The sequence below is a fragment of the Chrysemys picta genome, chromosome 1 (assembly GCF_011386835.1).
Source record: "Chrysemys picta bellii isolate R12L10 chromosome 1, ASM1138683v2, whole genome shotgun sequence".
Classification (NCBI taxonomy): Eukaryota; Metazoa; Chordata; order Testudines; family Emydidae; genus Chrysemys; species Chrysemys picta.
The window spans coordinates 62,571,426-62,589,076 of NC_088791.1; the positions used below are offsets into that span (position 1 = coordinate 62,571,426).

General features: G+C 40.6%; 1 protein-coding gene across 6 annotated transcripts in view; it reads left to right on the plus strand.

Moving 5' to 3' along the window:
* Window positions 1-17,651, plus strand: part of SRGAP1 (SLIT-ROBO Rho GTPase activating protein 1) — a 249,407-nt gene that overhangs the window by 106,419 nt on the left and 125,337 nt on the right. The gene's annotated exons all lie outside the window — the stretch shown is intronic.

The window sequence follows — 17,651 nt, forward strand, 5'->3', positions numbered from 1 at the left end:
ATTTATTAAGGTTTAAATGTATTTGTTTTAAACTTGCAGACAATTCCTTTTTAAATGAAACTCTATTCTTTGCAAAATATTCATCTTTATTCGTGCCCAACATATGCTGCAAATCCATGGCGGTAGTGAAAGCACCCAATAAGTTGTTGTTATACACTGTGATACAACTCATAGGATCAGCGACAAACAGAGTGTAATAATCATAAATGTACAACAAGCACCACAAAATTTATAGGTACATTGTCAATGTTATATTCATAGATGTGCACCAAGCACCACACTGTTCCTAGTAGTCCCTGCGTATAGCTTTCTGAACAGTCACATGTTCTTAAAGATGCAAGTGTCATACATCTCTGATGAGGCAACCTTGATGTAAATGAAGCATCCACAGTGATCCACCAGCACTTGCATAACTATGGAAAAATAGCCCTTTCTGTTGATGTACTCTATGACAAGGTGGTCTGGTGCCAAAATAGAGAGATGCATGCTGTCTAGTGCTCCACCACAGTTCAGGAATCACATTGCTGCAAATCCATCCGCTATATCCTGCACATTGCCGAGAGTCACAGTCCTATGTAGCAGAAGATAATTAATGGCTCTGCACACTTGCATGACAATGGCCGTCACAGTGGATTTTCCAACTCCAAAATGATTTCCCACTGACCGATAGCAATCCAGCATTGTAAATTTCCATAGTGCATTTGCCACTACTTCCCCACTGTCAGTGCAGCTCTCATTCTTGTGTCCGTGTGGTAGATGGCTGGGGCAAGATCAACACGCAGATCCAGGAATGTGGCTTGCATATCCAAAAGTTCTGCAGCCACTGCTCATCATACTAAGCCTACCTTATGATGTAATCCCACCAGTCAGTGCTCTTTTTCTCAGGCCCAGAAGCAGCACTCCACTATTTGCAGCTGCTCCATGAACTCCACCAACAATCTTGAATCGGTTCTCTCTATGTCCCACAGAAATCTGCCCTCCAAGAAATCATCATATTCTCCACGGCTCTTCTTGAGGCTCTGCAAATATGGGAGGGTTGTGCTCCTGGTGTTTGCAATACTTATGACAATAGTGCAGAGCTGTGCAGGCTCCATGCTTCTGTCAGAGAGTGTGGACAGCAAGAAGTCCCAGATGGGTTTGTCAAAATAGGCATGAAAATTATGGGATACAGATGGCATTATGGGGTAGAGAAAGTTATATGGTGGGAACCTGATCTTGCAATCCCAGTCACCCCTGCACAACTGATTTCTGCCCCACCATGCAAAACTTCCCAAAAGACAGTGCACTGATGGTGGTGAGTTGTACACTAGGATACCTGCCCATGGTGCAATACAGTGTGCATCAAAACAAGCACTCCTGGTGAGTACATGAAAGGCCGATGCAAGGAGCCAAGTATGCATGAGCATAAGAGATATACTAATTGCAACAGTTTTATGCCAATGTAACTTGCGTCAGGAGAAGTTTGTAGTGTAGACATGCCCTTTTTTCTCTTTAAAAATAAATGTATTTAAAATTAAATTTAAAATGTTGACTACCTATGTTAGGGTTTAAGCTTACAATAATCTATTCATTTAAATTACAAAAAATTGAACGGAACATGTTGCTGCCAATAATTTAAAGGAAGTCAGAGCACTGAATTGGTGGAAGTCACTGCAAAGCATCTGAATCCAGAGTTTGCTGAAGTGCTTTTGACAGAAGTAGCCTCTCCTGCAGTTTTTGAGAGAATATTTTCATTTTCAATTTATTCAATTAGTTCCATTCAGTGACTAGTTCATTCAAAGTTGAGAAACCCATTGGAAGTTTAAAAATCAGGAAAGTTTGTCTTCCTCTTCCATTCTATGAATAAAAATGGTGTGTGAAAGGATGCGATCTACTAGTTCTAAAATCTTAAAGGACTGGTGACCGAAAACAAATTGGTCCCATTCACTAACTACAAATAATACTTCCATTGTTTAATCAGTTAGTTTTAAATCCAAAACATATTTTTGATAAAATTACTTTTTTTCTTATGTATCTGGCACATTTAAGGTAGTTTTATTTGACGAATAAAACACAAGTATAAAATGCTGGTTTTGTGCATTTTAGTTGAGTTCCAATTTCCATAAAAATGCAGCTTGACACAAGTCATCAATAAAAAATTAATCATCATCAAGTAACTAAGAAATGCATCATTTACCTTTTCTAATAATAATAAAGTAAAAATGAAGATTGAATAAATATATTTATGTTTAAATACATATGTATAGTTATAGTGTATTCTCCTGGTTAGCAAAAAAAAAGTTCCAAATTATACAACCATTGAGAATGAACTTTTCTTTATGAAAATAACTCAAAAAGTACAAATGCAAAACAAAATTAAAATTGATCATTTAAATCAAGATTTCTTGTTTGCTGATTATGATTAAATCGTGATTAAAATTGGCAATTTTCAGTGCTTTGATTTAAATCAATCCACCCTAGTTTGTTTTAGTGAGTTTGCTTGGTCAAAGAGTTTTCTTTACATAGAGTGCATGCAGAAATACTCTTCCATTGTTTAGCCTTTTCATTTTAATTGACTTTTGGAAATGTGTCCCAAATGAAGACAATACATCACTTGTGGCTTACAGAAAATGGAGTAACACATGCTAAGCAATTGGACAATAGAGGTAAAGAAACCCATAGTATATAATGGGGGATGACTGTCTTGCAAGATGCTCTTATAAAGAGATTCTAGTCCCATTTGCATTTCAGACTGTGCTGCAAAGAAAAGGATCATTTAAAGGAGAATTATGAAAGTCTCTTCCCGCTTCCACTATTGGTATGTCTATAGTAATAGGAGAATAAAAATTTTCTTTTTCTTACTTGTGCTTCAAGAATTTTACATCTCTGAGGAGAAAGTTCCAAGCCTTTGTCATCCAGTGTAAAACATTCTGATGGTCTAAATCCCTTGGAGGCCACAAAATAAGATGTCTTACAAATCCTGACAGCTCAGGTAGCATTAATGGGTTCATAGACACCTACTACAAAACAGCCTTTCTAGCTGGCAGACATAGATGCACACCAGATCCACATTTACTTCCCTCCTTTGTTTTATGCATTTTTTTTTTCTTCTTGAGTGTCAACATTTCTGATAGTTTCTTGGCTTTGTTTTTCATAGAATCTTAGAACCACAGAAGGGATCACAAGGGTCATCCAGTCCAGTGGTTCTCAATCAGGGGTATGCGTACCCCTGGGAGTATGCAAAGGTCTGCCAAGGGGGTACATCAACTTATCTAGATATTTGCCTAGTTTTACAACAGGCTACATAAAAAGCACTAGCAAAGTCAGTACAAATGAAAATTTCATACAGACAATGACTTGTTTATATTGCTCTATATACTATAAACTGAAATGTACGTACAATATTTATATTCAAAATTATTTATTTTATAATTATATGGTAAAAATGAGAAAGTAAGGCATTTTTCAGTTAATAGTGTGCTGTGACACTTTTGTATTTTTATGTCTGGTTTTGTAAGCAGGTAGTTTTAAAGTGCAGTGAAATTTGGGTACACAAGACAATTCAGACTCCTGAAAAGGGTACAGAGTCTGGAAAGGTTGAGAGGCACTGATCTAGTCTTAGGGCTGGTCTACACTGGGGAGGGTGCAGGTCGATGTAAGATACGCAACTTCAGCTACGGGAATAGCGTAGCTGAAGTCGACATTAACTTATTTGACTTACCTCCCGTCCTCATGGCGCGGGATTGACGACCGCGGCTCCCCCGTTGACTCCGCTACCGCCGCTCACCCTGGTGGAGTTCTGGAGTCGACGGGAGTGCGTTCAGGGATCGATATATCGCATCTAGACGAGACGCGATATATTGATCCCCGATAGATTGATTACTACCCGCCGAATCGGCAGGTAGTCTGGACGTACCCTAACTCCCTGCCAAATGGCAGGATTTGTTGTGTCTAAAACATCCATCGCAGATGGCTACCCAGCCTCTTTTTTGAAAACCTCCAATGAAGGAGGTTTCATGACTTTCCTAGCAATTTGTTCCATTGTCCTATTGCTCTTACAGTTAGGAAGATTTTCCTGAGATTTAATCAAAATCTGCCATGCTGTAGGTTGAGCCCATTGCCTCTTGTCCTGCCCTCTGTGGCAAGAGAGAACAATTTTTCTCCATCTTCTTTACAGCAGCCTTTCAGGTATTTGGAGACTGCTATCGTGTCCCCTCTCAATCGCCTCTTTTCCAAACTAAACATGCCCAGTTCTTCCAGCCTTTGCTCACATGGCCTGCATTACATCCCTTTCATCATCTTTGTTGCTTGCCACTAGATCCTTTCCAGTTTCTCTACATCCTTGCCATATAGGAGTAATCAAAATTGGATACAGTACCCAGTTCAGGACTAACCAGCACCGAGTAGAGCGGTACTGTCACCTCCCGTGATTTGTATGCTGTGCCTCTGTTAATGCAAGTCAAAATTGCATTTGCTTTTTGCAACAGCATCACATTGTTGACTCATGCTGAAGTTGTGATCCACCAAAACTCCCAGATCCTTCTCAGCTATGCTGCTGCCAAGCCAGTTATCCCACATTCTGTATGTGTGGATTTGCTTTTCCTTCCTTAAGTGTAGTACCTTGCATTTCTCTTTGTTGAATTTCATTTTATCTATAGCCCAGTTCTCCAAGTTATCAAGTTCCCTTTGAATTTAATTCTGTCCTCCAAAGTGTTTGTGCACGTGCGCGTGTGCACGCACACAATGTTGTGTCATCTGTAAATTTGATCAATATGCTCCCTGTTCCTGCATCCAGGTCATTAATAAAAATGTAAAATAATACCAGACCCAGAAGAGATCCCTGGAAGGACGTCACAAGTGGAGTTCCACAATCTGACATCATTCTATTAATAGTTACTTTGTTTGCAGTTGTTTAACCAATTATGTATCCACTTAATGGTAGTTCTACCGAGCCTGCATTTATCCTGCTTACTTATGAGAATGTCATGTGGGACTGTGTCAGAAACCTGGCTAAAGTTCGGGTATATTCTGTCCACCACGTTCCCCCTATCTACCAAACAAGTTACCTTGTTATTTACCAAGCTGGTTTGTCATGATTTGCTCTTGGTAAATCCATGCTGGCTGCTAGTGATCACCCCTTCATCCTCCAGGTACACCTCTACCCCGATATAATGCTGTCCTCGGGAGCCAAAAAATCTTACCGCGTTATAGGTGAAACCGCGTTATATTGAACTTGCTTTGATTCGCCAGAGCACGCAGCCCCGCCCCCCCAGAGCGCTGCTTTACCGCGTTATATCCGAATTCGTGTTATATCGGGTCGCGCTATATCGGAGTAGAGGTGTATTTGCAAATTGAATCTTTTATACATTGCTCTAGTAACTTCCCAGGTATTGAGGTCAGGCTAACAGGTCTATAGTTTTCTGGGTCCTCCTTTTTCAAGATGGGCACTACATTAGCCCTTCTCCAGTCTTCCAGGACTCCTCTTGTTATCTATGAGTTTACAAATATTATTGCCAGTGGCTCCAAGATTTCTTCAGCCAGTTCCTTCACCCTGGGGTGAATAGCATCAGGCCCTGCTGACTTGAATTCATTCAACTTAATCAGAAAATCTCTGACATGTTCTTTACTTATCCTGATCTGCATCCCTTCTTCCTTACTGTGTATAATAACTTCACTAGTCATGTGGTCGCATGTTATTTTTTGTGAGAAGACTGAAGCAAAATTGGCACTGAGTAGCCCCGCTTCTCCATTGAGCAGCAGCCCCACACCATTTCTGAAGCTTCTTTTTTGTCTGACATATTTGTAAAACCCCTTCTTGTTGTCTCTAACATTTCTTTCCAGCTGTAACTCATTCCTTGCCTTAGCTTTCCTGATTTTGTTCCTGCGCCCTCACTCTATTCCCATGTATGCTTCCTTACTGATATGTCCCTCCTTCCATTTCCTGCATGTGTCCCCTTTGGTTTTTAGATAGCTAAAAAGCTCCTTGTGCAGCCACATTGGTCTCCTGTGGCTTTTCTTATCTTTTGTTTTTGTTTTGTTTTATGTTTTTTTAGTAGGGGGAGTTGTAGGGTTGAGTCCCTCAGCCTAATCCCTGCCTAAGGCTCTTGCCCTGTCCAACAGGGCTTTCTGGACAAGGAGTCCTGGACATTGCTCCTTACTGTTTTGACCAATGGTACTTCTGGGTAAGCTGGAACAGGTTGCTACCGAGCAAAGCAAGTGCTCCCTCCCTCCCTCTCAGAAGTCGAAGTGTGTGCTGCCAGGCAGGGACCAAAGGACAAAGTCTGCTGTTATCAAGTTTAAGAAAAGATGTGGTGCCAGTGCTTAATTGCTGGCACAAATGAGCAGCTTCTGCAGAATAGATGGTGCTCAAAATGTTATGCAGGCAGCTTGCCTGCCTAACCTATGGCCACTTGGCACCAATGCTGTGCAGAACAGTCCAACCAAGTTGCGAGCAGGCAAAATGCCATCCATTCAGATGGCTCTGACTGTAGGCAGCTAGGTGACCATCAGCTGTGGATGTGAATAGCAGGTTTTTTATCCTCCAGCAACAAGCTTCTGCAGCTACATATAGTATATTTTGGGCTCTTCTTAGCATAGCTTAGCATTGCATAGGGAACAAAAGTGTGAGAGGCATTAAAATGGAGTCCTCTACACCTTTTTGGCTCTGTCTGTCTGGATCCCATGACTGTGCAGACCCCTGGTTAAGAGGATGCATTATTGCTAATCCAGTTTCTGGCTGGTTTAATTAAAACTAAAGAAAATATATTTTGGTTGTATAAATAAATTAAAATTAGTGGAGATATCCTATCTTCCTAGAACTGGAAGGGACCTTGAAAGGTCATCGAGTCCAGCCCCCTGCCTTCACTAGCAGGACCAAGTACTGTTTTTTGCCCCAGATCCCTAAGTGGCCCCCTCAAGGATTGAATTCACAACCCTGGGTTTAGCAGGCCAATGCTCAAACCACTGAGCTATTCGTCCCCCTCGGAGTCCTGGTTGATCGCAGGATGACTATGAGTCGGCAATGTGACATGGCCATGAAAAAAGCTAATGCGGTCTTGGGATGCATTAGGCGAGGTATTTCTAGTTGTGTATGACTAGTTTTAGTTTGCACAAGAAACAGTGATTTATTCTCTCTTTTTGACCTGGATGTTACATGATAGTTATTAAAAGGACCCAGAAGTGCTCACTGTCATCATTATAGTCATTTATAAACTAAAATTTCTACTAATGGGCATACAAGGACCTCTCCCCCCCCCCCCCCCCATTTTTAATTGCTTGAATTAATTTATTTTAGTGTTAAGAAGTAAGTAGAGGCAGAGATTTCAACAGACGCTTCAGTGTGCTTGACTTTTGGCTTTCTCCACGAGTCTTTCAGATGGACCGAAATAAATCTTGCACCCCAGCCAATGTACCATTGAATAGGCTGTCAAAGAACCATTTTCTTTTGAAGAGGGGGAATATACTGGTTCTGTCAAATAAAATCCCAAGTGAATGAATTAGAAAGCAAATTTAGCTTGGTTCAAAATTTGCATATGGGGCAAATTCAGAGATGGTATGTAAGGTGGGGAAGTTTCACTTTGGCAAATAAGTGAATCCAAGTTAACTTGGAATAATGGACATGTTGTGAGTGAGGCCATGTCTACACTTACCGGAGATCGATGCTGCTGTGATGGATGCAGCGGGAGCGAATTAGCGGGTCTGGTGAAAACCCGCTAAATCGACATCAGAGTGCTCTCCGGTCGATTCCAGTACTCCACCAGAATGAGAAGAGTAAAGTAAGTCGTTGGGAGAGTGTCTACCATCGACGTAGCGTAGTATATACACCGCAGTAAGTTGATCTAAGCTACATTGACTCCAGTTACGTTATTCACGTAGCTGGAACAGCGTAACTTAGATCAACTTGCTGCATTAGCGTAGATAAGACTGAAGTGGTTGGAAAAGCAAATGAAGGGGGAAGCTACATCAGTTAAGGCGCTATCCTACAAACGCTTAGACATATGATTAACTTCAAGCAGGTTAGTAGTCCCTCCACTGACTACTCATGTGAGTAAAATTAATCACATAAAGGTTTGCAGAATCTGGCTTTAAACTCCTCGACGTATTTTATCCCATGATTACAATTTTTGCTAGTCTGTTGTAGAAAGTTCTAATTGGGGAATGTGCTAGTGAACTGTTTACATGTGTTTTTCCAGAAGTATCATATTCTCACTCCTGGATCTTTCTTCAACAGTCAGTCTGTTGGAACTCACAAGCTCTTAAGGTTTTTTGGCCATGAAGATAGTGGTAGCCTGGGGTAGAACATGAGCTAAGCCCCTTCCAGTTGTGGCACAACACCCTCCTGCCAACCATAAATACTGCTTTCCAGAATTGCCATTCAAATTCTTTGATTGTATGAGTGGCAAAGGTCTGAGTAAGAAAAGCAGTTCAGTGCTTCGAGGTCAGTGCCATGGGCTTCATAGCAGCCACCTACAGGACCAAGAGTGACTGGACCAGAATGTCAAATGTAATACTGGTACCCAGAATCACCACCTTCCTCTCTGAAGACATGAATGTAGGAGGGAAGGACTCAGTGGCACTGATATGCTGCCGTGTATTAGGGGCTTCATCCAAGGTGCATTGAGTAGCTTCTGGCCCTTTCTCAGATCTTTCCCTACATCATCCAGTGAGCTGATGCTAAGTACCACTTTGAAGCAGCAAGGCCCCACACGATGAGGAGCTAATGCTTGGCCTAGCTAGTGATAATGCAGGACTTAATTGATGAAGCTGCTTGCCTGGGCTTATGGGGGAGTGGAGGCTGGATCTGTACTGATGCAGACAATGCTGGCACTGAGTAGCCCAGTGGTTTTAGCCAACTCAAGCTTTAGCCAGTCTTGTACTTAGCAACTAGGACCCAGGAATGAGAATCTTGCAAGACCATATCTTCAGAGAAGCAGAATTGCAAGATAAGTAGTTTTCTGTCATCTGTTTTAAAGAGGAATGTGTGTTAGTCACCAGATAATATCTAAGCTGAAATAATTACATAGCTCTTATTCTAGGTAACCAGGATCTGGTATATAAATCAATAAGAAGACCATAAATTCAGGAAAAGTTGGGGAAGGGATGGTGGCTGGGTTGGAGCTGTATTGTAACACTCCTGGAATATAAGTTCTTAGCACTTAGGAATTTTTTGTGTTGAGACAAGTAGATCTGCATTTCTGAGCTTTCTCTTGTGAGTCAGATAATGTGAAAATGAAATGGATATGTTGTGTAACTCCAGTCTCTGAGTGGTAGCCGTGTTAGTCTGTGCCACAAGGACTCCTCATTGTTTTTCCATTCTCTGAAGTTACTGAAAAGATGAAGGGTCCTGTCCTGCAAAAACTGTGAATACCCATCTATATTCTCAAGTAGTCCTATTAGTGTGTGCATGTGTGAGTGAGAGAGAGAGAGATTGTTAGCAGGATTGGGCCCTAACCCTGTCAGTGTTGTTATCCAGTAACTGTGTAAATGTATTAATGCATTTATGTATTTTAATCATTACTTAAATATGTAACACTCTCTCAGACAGGATTGAAACTGCATGTGGGCCTGCCACTGCTGCAGCTGCTTTGCCGAAAAGGGGGATAAGATTGTTGCCATTTTGGCACTTTTCATGAGCACTAAATTAACAAACAACAAAGAATGTAAGAATTTTGGGGCAAATAGAAAAGTTAGATTCACAAGAAGGGGCAGTAGTTATGATGGAATTATGTGTTTCTTTAAAATTTAACTAGTATTGCACATGCCTAGCGTGCCCAACACCCATTGAGGTTAATGGGAGTTTTCCATTGACTTCTGGGGGGTAACTGATTAGGCCTGAAATGCCAGTGTATGTGAAAGCTGGGATGACAGATCTCATTCTTTGCTGACCTATAGCTATTTTAATCATTCTGTATCACAGAACAGTGCATTGTACCTACTCATGCTTTTAGTTTGTAAATATTTTGAGTAGGGTCTATTATTGATATGACACAGTTACTGTAGAATGCTACGTACTACTGCAATGTTATATAGTTATGAGGTAATATGACTTGGCATTTGTAATAGCAGCTCAAGTCAGCACAGTAATGCAGTTTGTAATAGCAGCTCAAGTCAGCACAGTAATGCAGTTTGTAATAGCAGCTCAAGTCAGCACAGTAATGCAGTTTGTAATAGCAGCTCAAGTCAGCACAGTAATGCAGTTTCTACATTTCTGCTTTTACACAAGGCAGTGAAATATGGTGTACGGGTAAGTTTAACTGTTATAAATAGTATTCGCCTGCTGTGGTTGAATATCTTACCCATTGCCTGATGGAGACTGGGACATGAGTGAAAGCTAGGAACTTGAAAATTTGACCAGAGGACACTAGGGTGTAGCTCATAGGGCACAGGCAACCACCAAAAGAAATGGCTGAGAAATGTCAATGGGGCCAGCAGTTCACCTTATATCTGTGCCCTTTATCACAGTATTTACTGATTGTTATTCTGTTTAGCAGACTGGGAGTCGTCTTGTAATCCCAGCTGCTTCTGGACCTCCAAAGAACAGCTGTTGCCCAAAGTTGGGGTTCCCTCCCCCCAATACAGACTCTTCTCCAGGCCTTTGTTGCCTTGAGGTGGGAAGACTGCAGTGTCCTCTATGTGCAACTGCACCTTAATATAATTTAGAAATGACAGCTAGTGCAGAAAGTGGCTTCTTACTTGCTACACTGCCATTATGCCTGTGCTCTTTTATTTGAGCTGGCTGTCACTTCATTTTGGTGTAAACATAAAAACATAAGAATAGCCATACTGGGTCAGAGCAAAGGTCCATCCAGCCCTGTATCCTGTCTACCGACAGTGTCCAGTGCCAGGTGCCCCAGAGGGAGTGAACCTAACAGGTAATGATCAAGTGATCTCTCTCCTGACATCCATCTCCACTCTCAGACAAACAGAGGCTAGGGACACCATTCCTTACCCATCCTGGCTAATAGCCATTAATGGACTTAACCTCCATGAATTTATCTAGTACTCTTTTAAACCCAGTTATAGTCCTAGGCTAGGTCTACGCTACCTGCCTGAATCGGCGGGTAGAAATCGATCTCTCGGGGATCGAATTATCGCGTCTCATCGGGATGCGACAATCGATCCCCAAATCGATGCTCTTACTCCACCAGCAGAGGTGGGAGTAAGCGCTGTCGACGGGGAGCTGCGGAGGTCGATTTTGCCGCCGTCCTCACAGCGAGGTAAGTCGGCTCCGATAGATCAAATTCAGCTACGCTATTTGCGTAGCTGAATTTGCGTATCTTAAATCGACCCCCCCTGCAGTGAAGACCTGCCCCTAGCCTTCACAACCTCCTCAGGCAAGGAGTTCCACAGATTGACTGTGCGCTATGTGAAGAAGAACTTCCTTTTATTTGTTTTAAACCTGCTGCCCATTAATTTCATTTGGTGGCCCCTAGTTCGTATATTATGGGAACAAATAAATAACTTTTCCTTTTTCACTTTCTTCATACCACTCATGATTTTATATACCTCTATCATATCCGCCCTTAGTCTCCTCTTTTCCAAGCTGAAAAGTCCCAGCCTCTTTAATCTCTCCTCATATGGGACCCGTTCCAAACCCCTAATCATTTTAGTTGCCCTTCTCTGAACCTTTTCTAATGCCACTATATCTTTTTTGAGATGAGGAGACCACATCTGTACGCAGTATTCAAGATGTGGGCGTACCATGGATTTATAGACGGGCAATAAAATATTCTCCATCTTATTCTCTATCCCTTTTTTAATGATTCCTAACATCCTATTTGCTTTTTTGACTGCCACTGCACGCTGCGTGGACATCTTCAGAGAACTATCCACGATGACTCCAAGATCTCTTTCCTGATTAGTTGTAGCTAAATTAGCCTGCATCATATTGTATGTATAGTTGGGGTTATTTTTTCCTATGTGCATTACTTTACATTTATCCACATTAAATTTCATTTGCCATTTTGTTGCCAAATCACTTAGTTTTGTGAGATCTTTTTGAAGTTCTTCACAATCTGCTTTGGTCTTAACTATCTTGAGCAGTTTAGTATCATCTGCAAACTTTGCCAACTCACTGTTTACCCCTTTCTCCAGATCATTTATGATCTGTTTTTAAATGTTAGTTTTTGACTTTAAGAGTCAAAGTTTGACTCTTGATTATCTGAGATGCTACCTCTCTTTCTAAATTAATAGATAATTTGCGTGTTGGGGAAACTTTTGAAAGAAATCAATATAAAGAACTTCTTATAACTGAGGAGGTAAATGCTTTGAATTTTTTCTCCATGGAAAGTAACTGAGAAATTAATGTGAACATTCAGTAGCACTTTGTCATGTCTTCTCATGCTAGCATTTCCTGAGATTAGGAAAAATCCATGATCCAATTCAACAATAATGCTTGAGGAGGGAGGAAATCTTTGAAAGGTAAAACCATGTTAAGGCCCATTTTAATGTAATGCAGTAGGGATCAGGTTAAAACTGCTGGGATGTAGATCTGATTATAATGTAACTTCAGTGGAAGAAAGGGAAACATTGGTGGCTGCCATTTACTTTGAACTGGGTGTGTGTGATTAATCAACACATATTCCAGTATACTTCTGATTATTCTTTCCAGTACATTATTTAATACTTCGGTCAGCTTGTGTATATTATAATTCACTTTGTACAATTCCCTAATGTTTTCAATAAACATCTCATAAAACCAGGATATACAGTATACTTGAATATAAAAGTGGAGTTGCACGTTAATTTAGTCGTAGTGCTGTGTCATCTTATGCAGGACAGCTGGATACCATAAATTGTGATTGGGGATGGCAACTAACCCTTAGCAGAAAAGTCATTGATTGAATGGACAGGGAGACTGAATTCCATCCTAACTCATACAGGTGGCCCTTCCATGTCAGAATTAAAGTGTCCTGGTGGGGGTGGGATACCAGTCTTTGCCATTCTGTTGGCTATACTGTACCTGTTCATGTATTAATTAGAGAGCTTTGATCTCTAGTGTCTTTAATTATGCACACTTTCACAATCTTGTATGTCAGCTTTTAGATTAAATAAAGCATAGTAATACTTCTTACAGCTCTTTGTGGAACTAGGGAGTTGACTTACGCTGAGTGGTTGAAGAGGATCCTGGTGTCTTGGTGGAGTTTTCCATAATACTGATTAGTGCAAAGCCCATACAATTACTAAGGCTGGTTGTCTATTATAAAAAAAAATGTTTTTAAATCACAGCCTTGTTATGACAAACAGTGAAAGTCACAACTTTCTCTTCTTTCCCCTTCTCCCACCCCCGAAAATGTCACGGCACATATTATGTTAAGGGGAAGGGAAAGGGGGGGGGAGAAGGAGGCAAAGAAAGGATCAGAAGCAGAAGAAAAGGATACAGCTAGAAAGCGAATTGCTACTTTAAAGTCTGGTGGAACAGATCTTGATCCTCCTGCCAGGGACTAGTCAGCAGTAGTGGAGCCCTCCTTAGATCCCCTGCAGGTGGTAAGAGTAGTGACATCTTCACCTGGCAGCTGAGAGCCCCCCCTGCTGGAGCCTCCCATAAAAGTAGATTCTGCCTCCCAGGAGAGGTGCTGAGAAGTTGGAAATCATGGCGCATAAAGCAATGGTATCTGTGACTTTCTAGATAAGCAACCAGCTTTAATAACACTGGTCTACAATTTTTGAGAAGTCGTCTGCTTCAGAGATAAAATGTGCTATTTATTATGTATTTTGAGATGCTGAATTCAAATATGACAATTAAAACAACTGGCTACTGTTTCTAAGATATTTAAGTTTTTACATTTTATGTCCATGTATATTGTGTAGATAGTAGAGTTTTAATCATAATTGTAAACCTAGGTCTTTTCACGTGTTTATGGTTGCTTTACATGATAATATTTCACCTGTCCTGTTTATGTAACACTTTAAAAATCAGCAAAAGGGTTATATAAATAAAATTTATTATGAAACAAAAGGCAAAAACTATTATGTACATAGTTTAGTCCTATTCAGTGTCTACTCAGCGCTTCTTGGCTTGTCTCTTGTATTCATTAAATGGAGCATCTCTTGTCACTGTCCAGCAATAGTCTGCAAGCATTGATGGGCTCCATTTGTCCTGATAGCGTTTCTCCATTGTTGCAATGTCCTGGTGAAATCACTCGCCGTGCTCGTCGCTCATTGCTTCGCAGTTCAGTGGAAAAAAATCTAGATGAGAGTGCAAAAAATGTATCTTTAGTGACATGTTGCAACCAAGGCTTTTGTATGCCTTGAGGAGGTTTTCCACCAACAACTTGTAGTTGTCTGCCTTGTTGTTTCCGAGAAAATGTATTGCCACTAACTGGAAGGCTTTCCGTGCTGTCTTTTCCTTGCCACGCAGTGCATGGTCAAATGCATCATCTCGAAGAAGTTCACGAATCTGAGGACCAACAAAGACACCTTCCTTTATCTTAGCTTCACTTAACCTTGGAAATTTTCCACAGAGGTACTTGAAAGCTGCTTGTGTTTTGTCAATGGCCTTGACAAAGTTCTTCATCAGACCCACCTTGATGCGTAAGGGTGGTAACAAAATCTTCCTTGATTCAACAAGTGGTGGATGCTGAACACTTTTCCTCCCAGGCTCCAATGACTGTCAGAGTGGCCAATCTTTCTTGATGTAGTGGGAATCTCTTGCATGACTAACCCATTCGCAGAGAAAACAGCAATACTTTGTGTATCCAGTCTGCAGACCAAGCAAGAGAGCAACAACCTTCAAATCGCCACAAAGCTGCCACTGATGTTGGTCATAGTTTATGCACCTCAAAAGTTGTTTCATGTTGTCATAGGTTTCCTTCATATGGACTGCATGACCAACTGGAATGGATGGCAAAACATTGCCATTATGCAGTAAAACAGCTCTAAGACTCGTGAACAGTCTCCACTCATCTGGATTGTGAACGATGTTGAGGGCTGCCATCACACCATCGATGTTGTTGCAGGCTACAAGATCACCTTCCATGAAGAAGAATTGGACAAGATCCTTTTGACGGTCACAGAACATGGAAACCCTAACATCACCTGCCAGGAGATTCCACTGCTGTAGTCTGGAGCCCAACAGCTCTGCCTTACTCTTGGGTAGTTCCAAATCCCTGACAAGGTCATTCAGTTCACCTTGTGTTATGAGGTGTGGTTCAGAGGAGGAGGATGGGAGAAAATGTGGGTCCTGTGACATTGATGGTTCAGGGCCAGAAGTTTCATCCTCTTCCTCTTCCTCGTCTGACTCAAGTGAGAATGATTCTGGTGCATCAGGAACCGGCAGTCCTTCTCTGTGGGGTACTGGGCGTATAGCTGATGGAATGTTTGGATAATGCACAGTCCACTTTTTCTTCTTTGACACACCTTTCCCAATTGGAGGCACCATGCAGAAGTAACAATTGCTGGTATGATCTGTTGGCTCTCTCCAAATCATTGGCACTTCAAAAGGCATAGATTTCCTTTTCCTGTTCAACCACTGGCGAAGATTTGTTGCACAAGTGTTGCAGCATATGTGTGGAGCCCACCTCTTGTCCTGATCTCCAGTTTTGCAGCCAAAATAAAGGTGATAGGCTTTCTTAACCATAGTGGTTATACTGCGCTTTTGTGATGCAAAAGTCACTTCACCACAAACAAGCAGAAGTTATCTGCACTGTTCACACAAGTACGAGGCATCTCTGCTCACTTTGGCTAAACAGAAATGTGTCCCTTTGCAAAATCAAACACTGACAAATAAGAGAGCACGACACTGTATGATTTCTAGAGCTGATCTAGGGCAATTTGTTCAGCAGAGTGATGTAAGCTTCATTATGATTGCATCATCCATGACTTCTAGGAATAACATGATGCAATTCATATCATGTATGACGCAATACCAGCTTCAGATTGCATCATTCATTGTTTTGCCTAAAAAACAAGTACTGTCCAAACCCAGTCATAGATTTAGTCATAGATCCAGTCAAAGATGTATTTTAGTCATTTCTGGTTTAAATTGAGATCCCTTCCCTTTATAACTCATTTATCCTCCGCCATTCCCAAGTCAAGGGTCGTATATACTGACCCAATAGCATATCTTGAAAACTAGAGCCAATCAACAATTTTAAGCATCACTTTTGTTCTCAGTGACCCAGCATTAGTAAAGTTTGACTACATTTATTTCAGAAGCATTTTGGCTGTAGAACAGTGTAATAACTGCATCCTATCTGTGCCTGTGCAACCTTGAGCTGTGTGCATCTATCAAAGATCATTCTCTGTTTTAAAATATTTAAAAGCTTTAAGGAAATACTGTCAGCTAGAAATTTAGTTAGTTTAAAGTATTTTCAGATATTACACCTACTCCCAGTGATCCTGGCCATTTTTGTAGATTTTCTCTTCCATGTTTCTGTGGAGAAGACCTGCTCAAAGAGGGGAAGTGTAGTGGCAAGATGCACTGACGTTCAGTATAGTTAAGGTGTAGTTATTTGAAAAACAAGTTCAGCTTAAAGTTACTAATGATAGCTCTCTTTACATGGACCTGTCTAAGGAGTTGGATTTAGTCAGTCAAAATTACTGCTCCAAAAACTAAAATTTTGGGCTTAGCAGCGAATTCATACTATGGTTTGCGAGTTACTTATGGAATTGTGTTCAGACAATTTCCATTAGAATCAAAGGGCATTAAAAATAGTGGGCACATCAAGGATCTGTTCTTGGGTTTCTCTTTTCTATTTCTGTTGTTAACCTTCCAGCTCCAATGTGTTTTCTCCTCTATGCATATGTATGCCATTGATACAGTGTTATCTTACAGTGGCTTTACTGGAGGCATAGTTCTTTTCCAGTGACTTGAGTTGAAGTGAAATGAAAACCAAATACATGATTTTTTGGTTCACCTCCCAGACTATAGAAACGGATGCTCTCATTAATGATTAACACAATAGCTGGTGGCTCAAAGTAGATTTGGGAGAGAGTTTTGGGATATCTCCCTCCTTGACCAACTACTGGTTTAATAATTTTCTGTGCCAACACTAGCTCACTTTAGCGTACATTTTTGAATTCCAATTCAAGTGGTATTTCAGATTATATCTTTGCCTTCACTTGTCTTCTAAGACCAATATGTATGCAAATCATAGATACAATAAGACTTTGACATTATTGTTGTTTTAGTAGTAGTAGTAGTAGTTTATAGCATCCAGTAGCATAGGTACAATATTGGTTTTGTAATGCTCCTCTATTATAAATGTTGAGCATACTGTACATGGATTTGTAATACATTTAAGATTTTCTAAAGTCAGTTTACCTATTAAATGGTCACATAATTAGGAACCAGTTGAGCTCCTTTTAACATCCAAGAGAGTCTTGCTTTTTTTACTTCAATAGATGTTGACTCAGGCTGATCATATAGTTACATTCGTAGTTAACATTCCTATATGATTGCAAAATGATTACTCTCTTCATTGCACTATGCTGTGATAATTTTTTTAGCCTGGATTTGAATGGGACAGTGACAAAAAGGGATATAAATGTTATGAATGAAATCATAATTTCTGCTCTGGGGATTTTCCTATTACATTAATGTCTTTTAAAAGAAACAGAAGGATATTTTTAGTATAGGTATTCCTATAACTCGAGAACAATGTATTTTTACACTACAGAAATATAAACACTAAATAAACATTACCAGATGCTATTTTCATGTGCCAATGGTG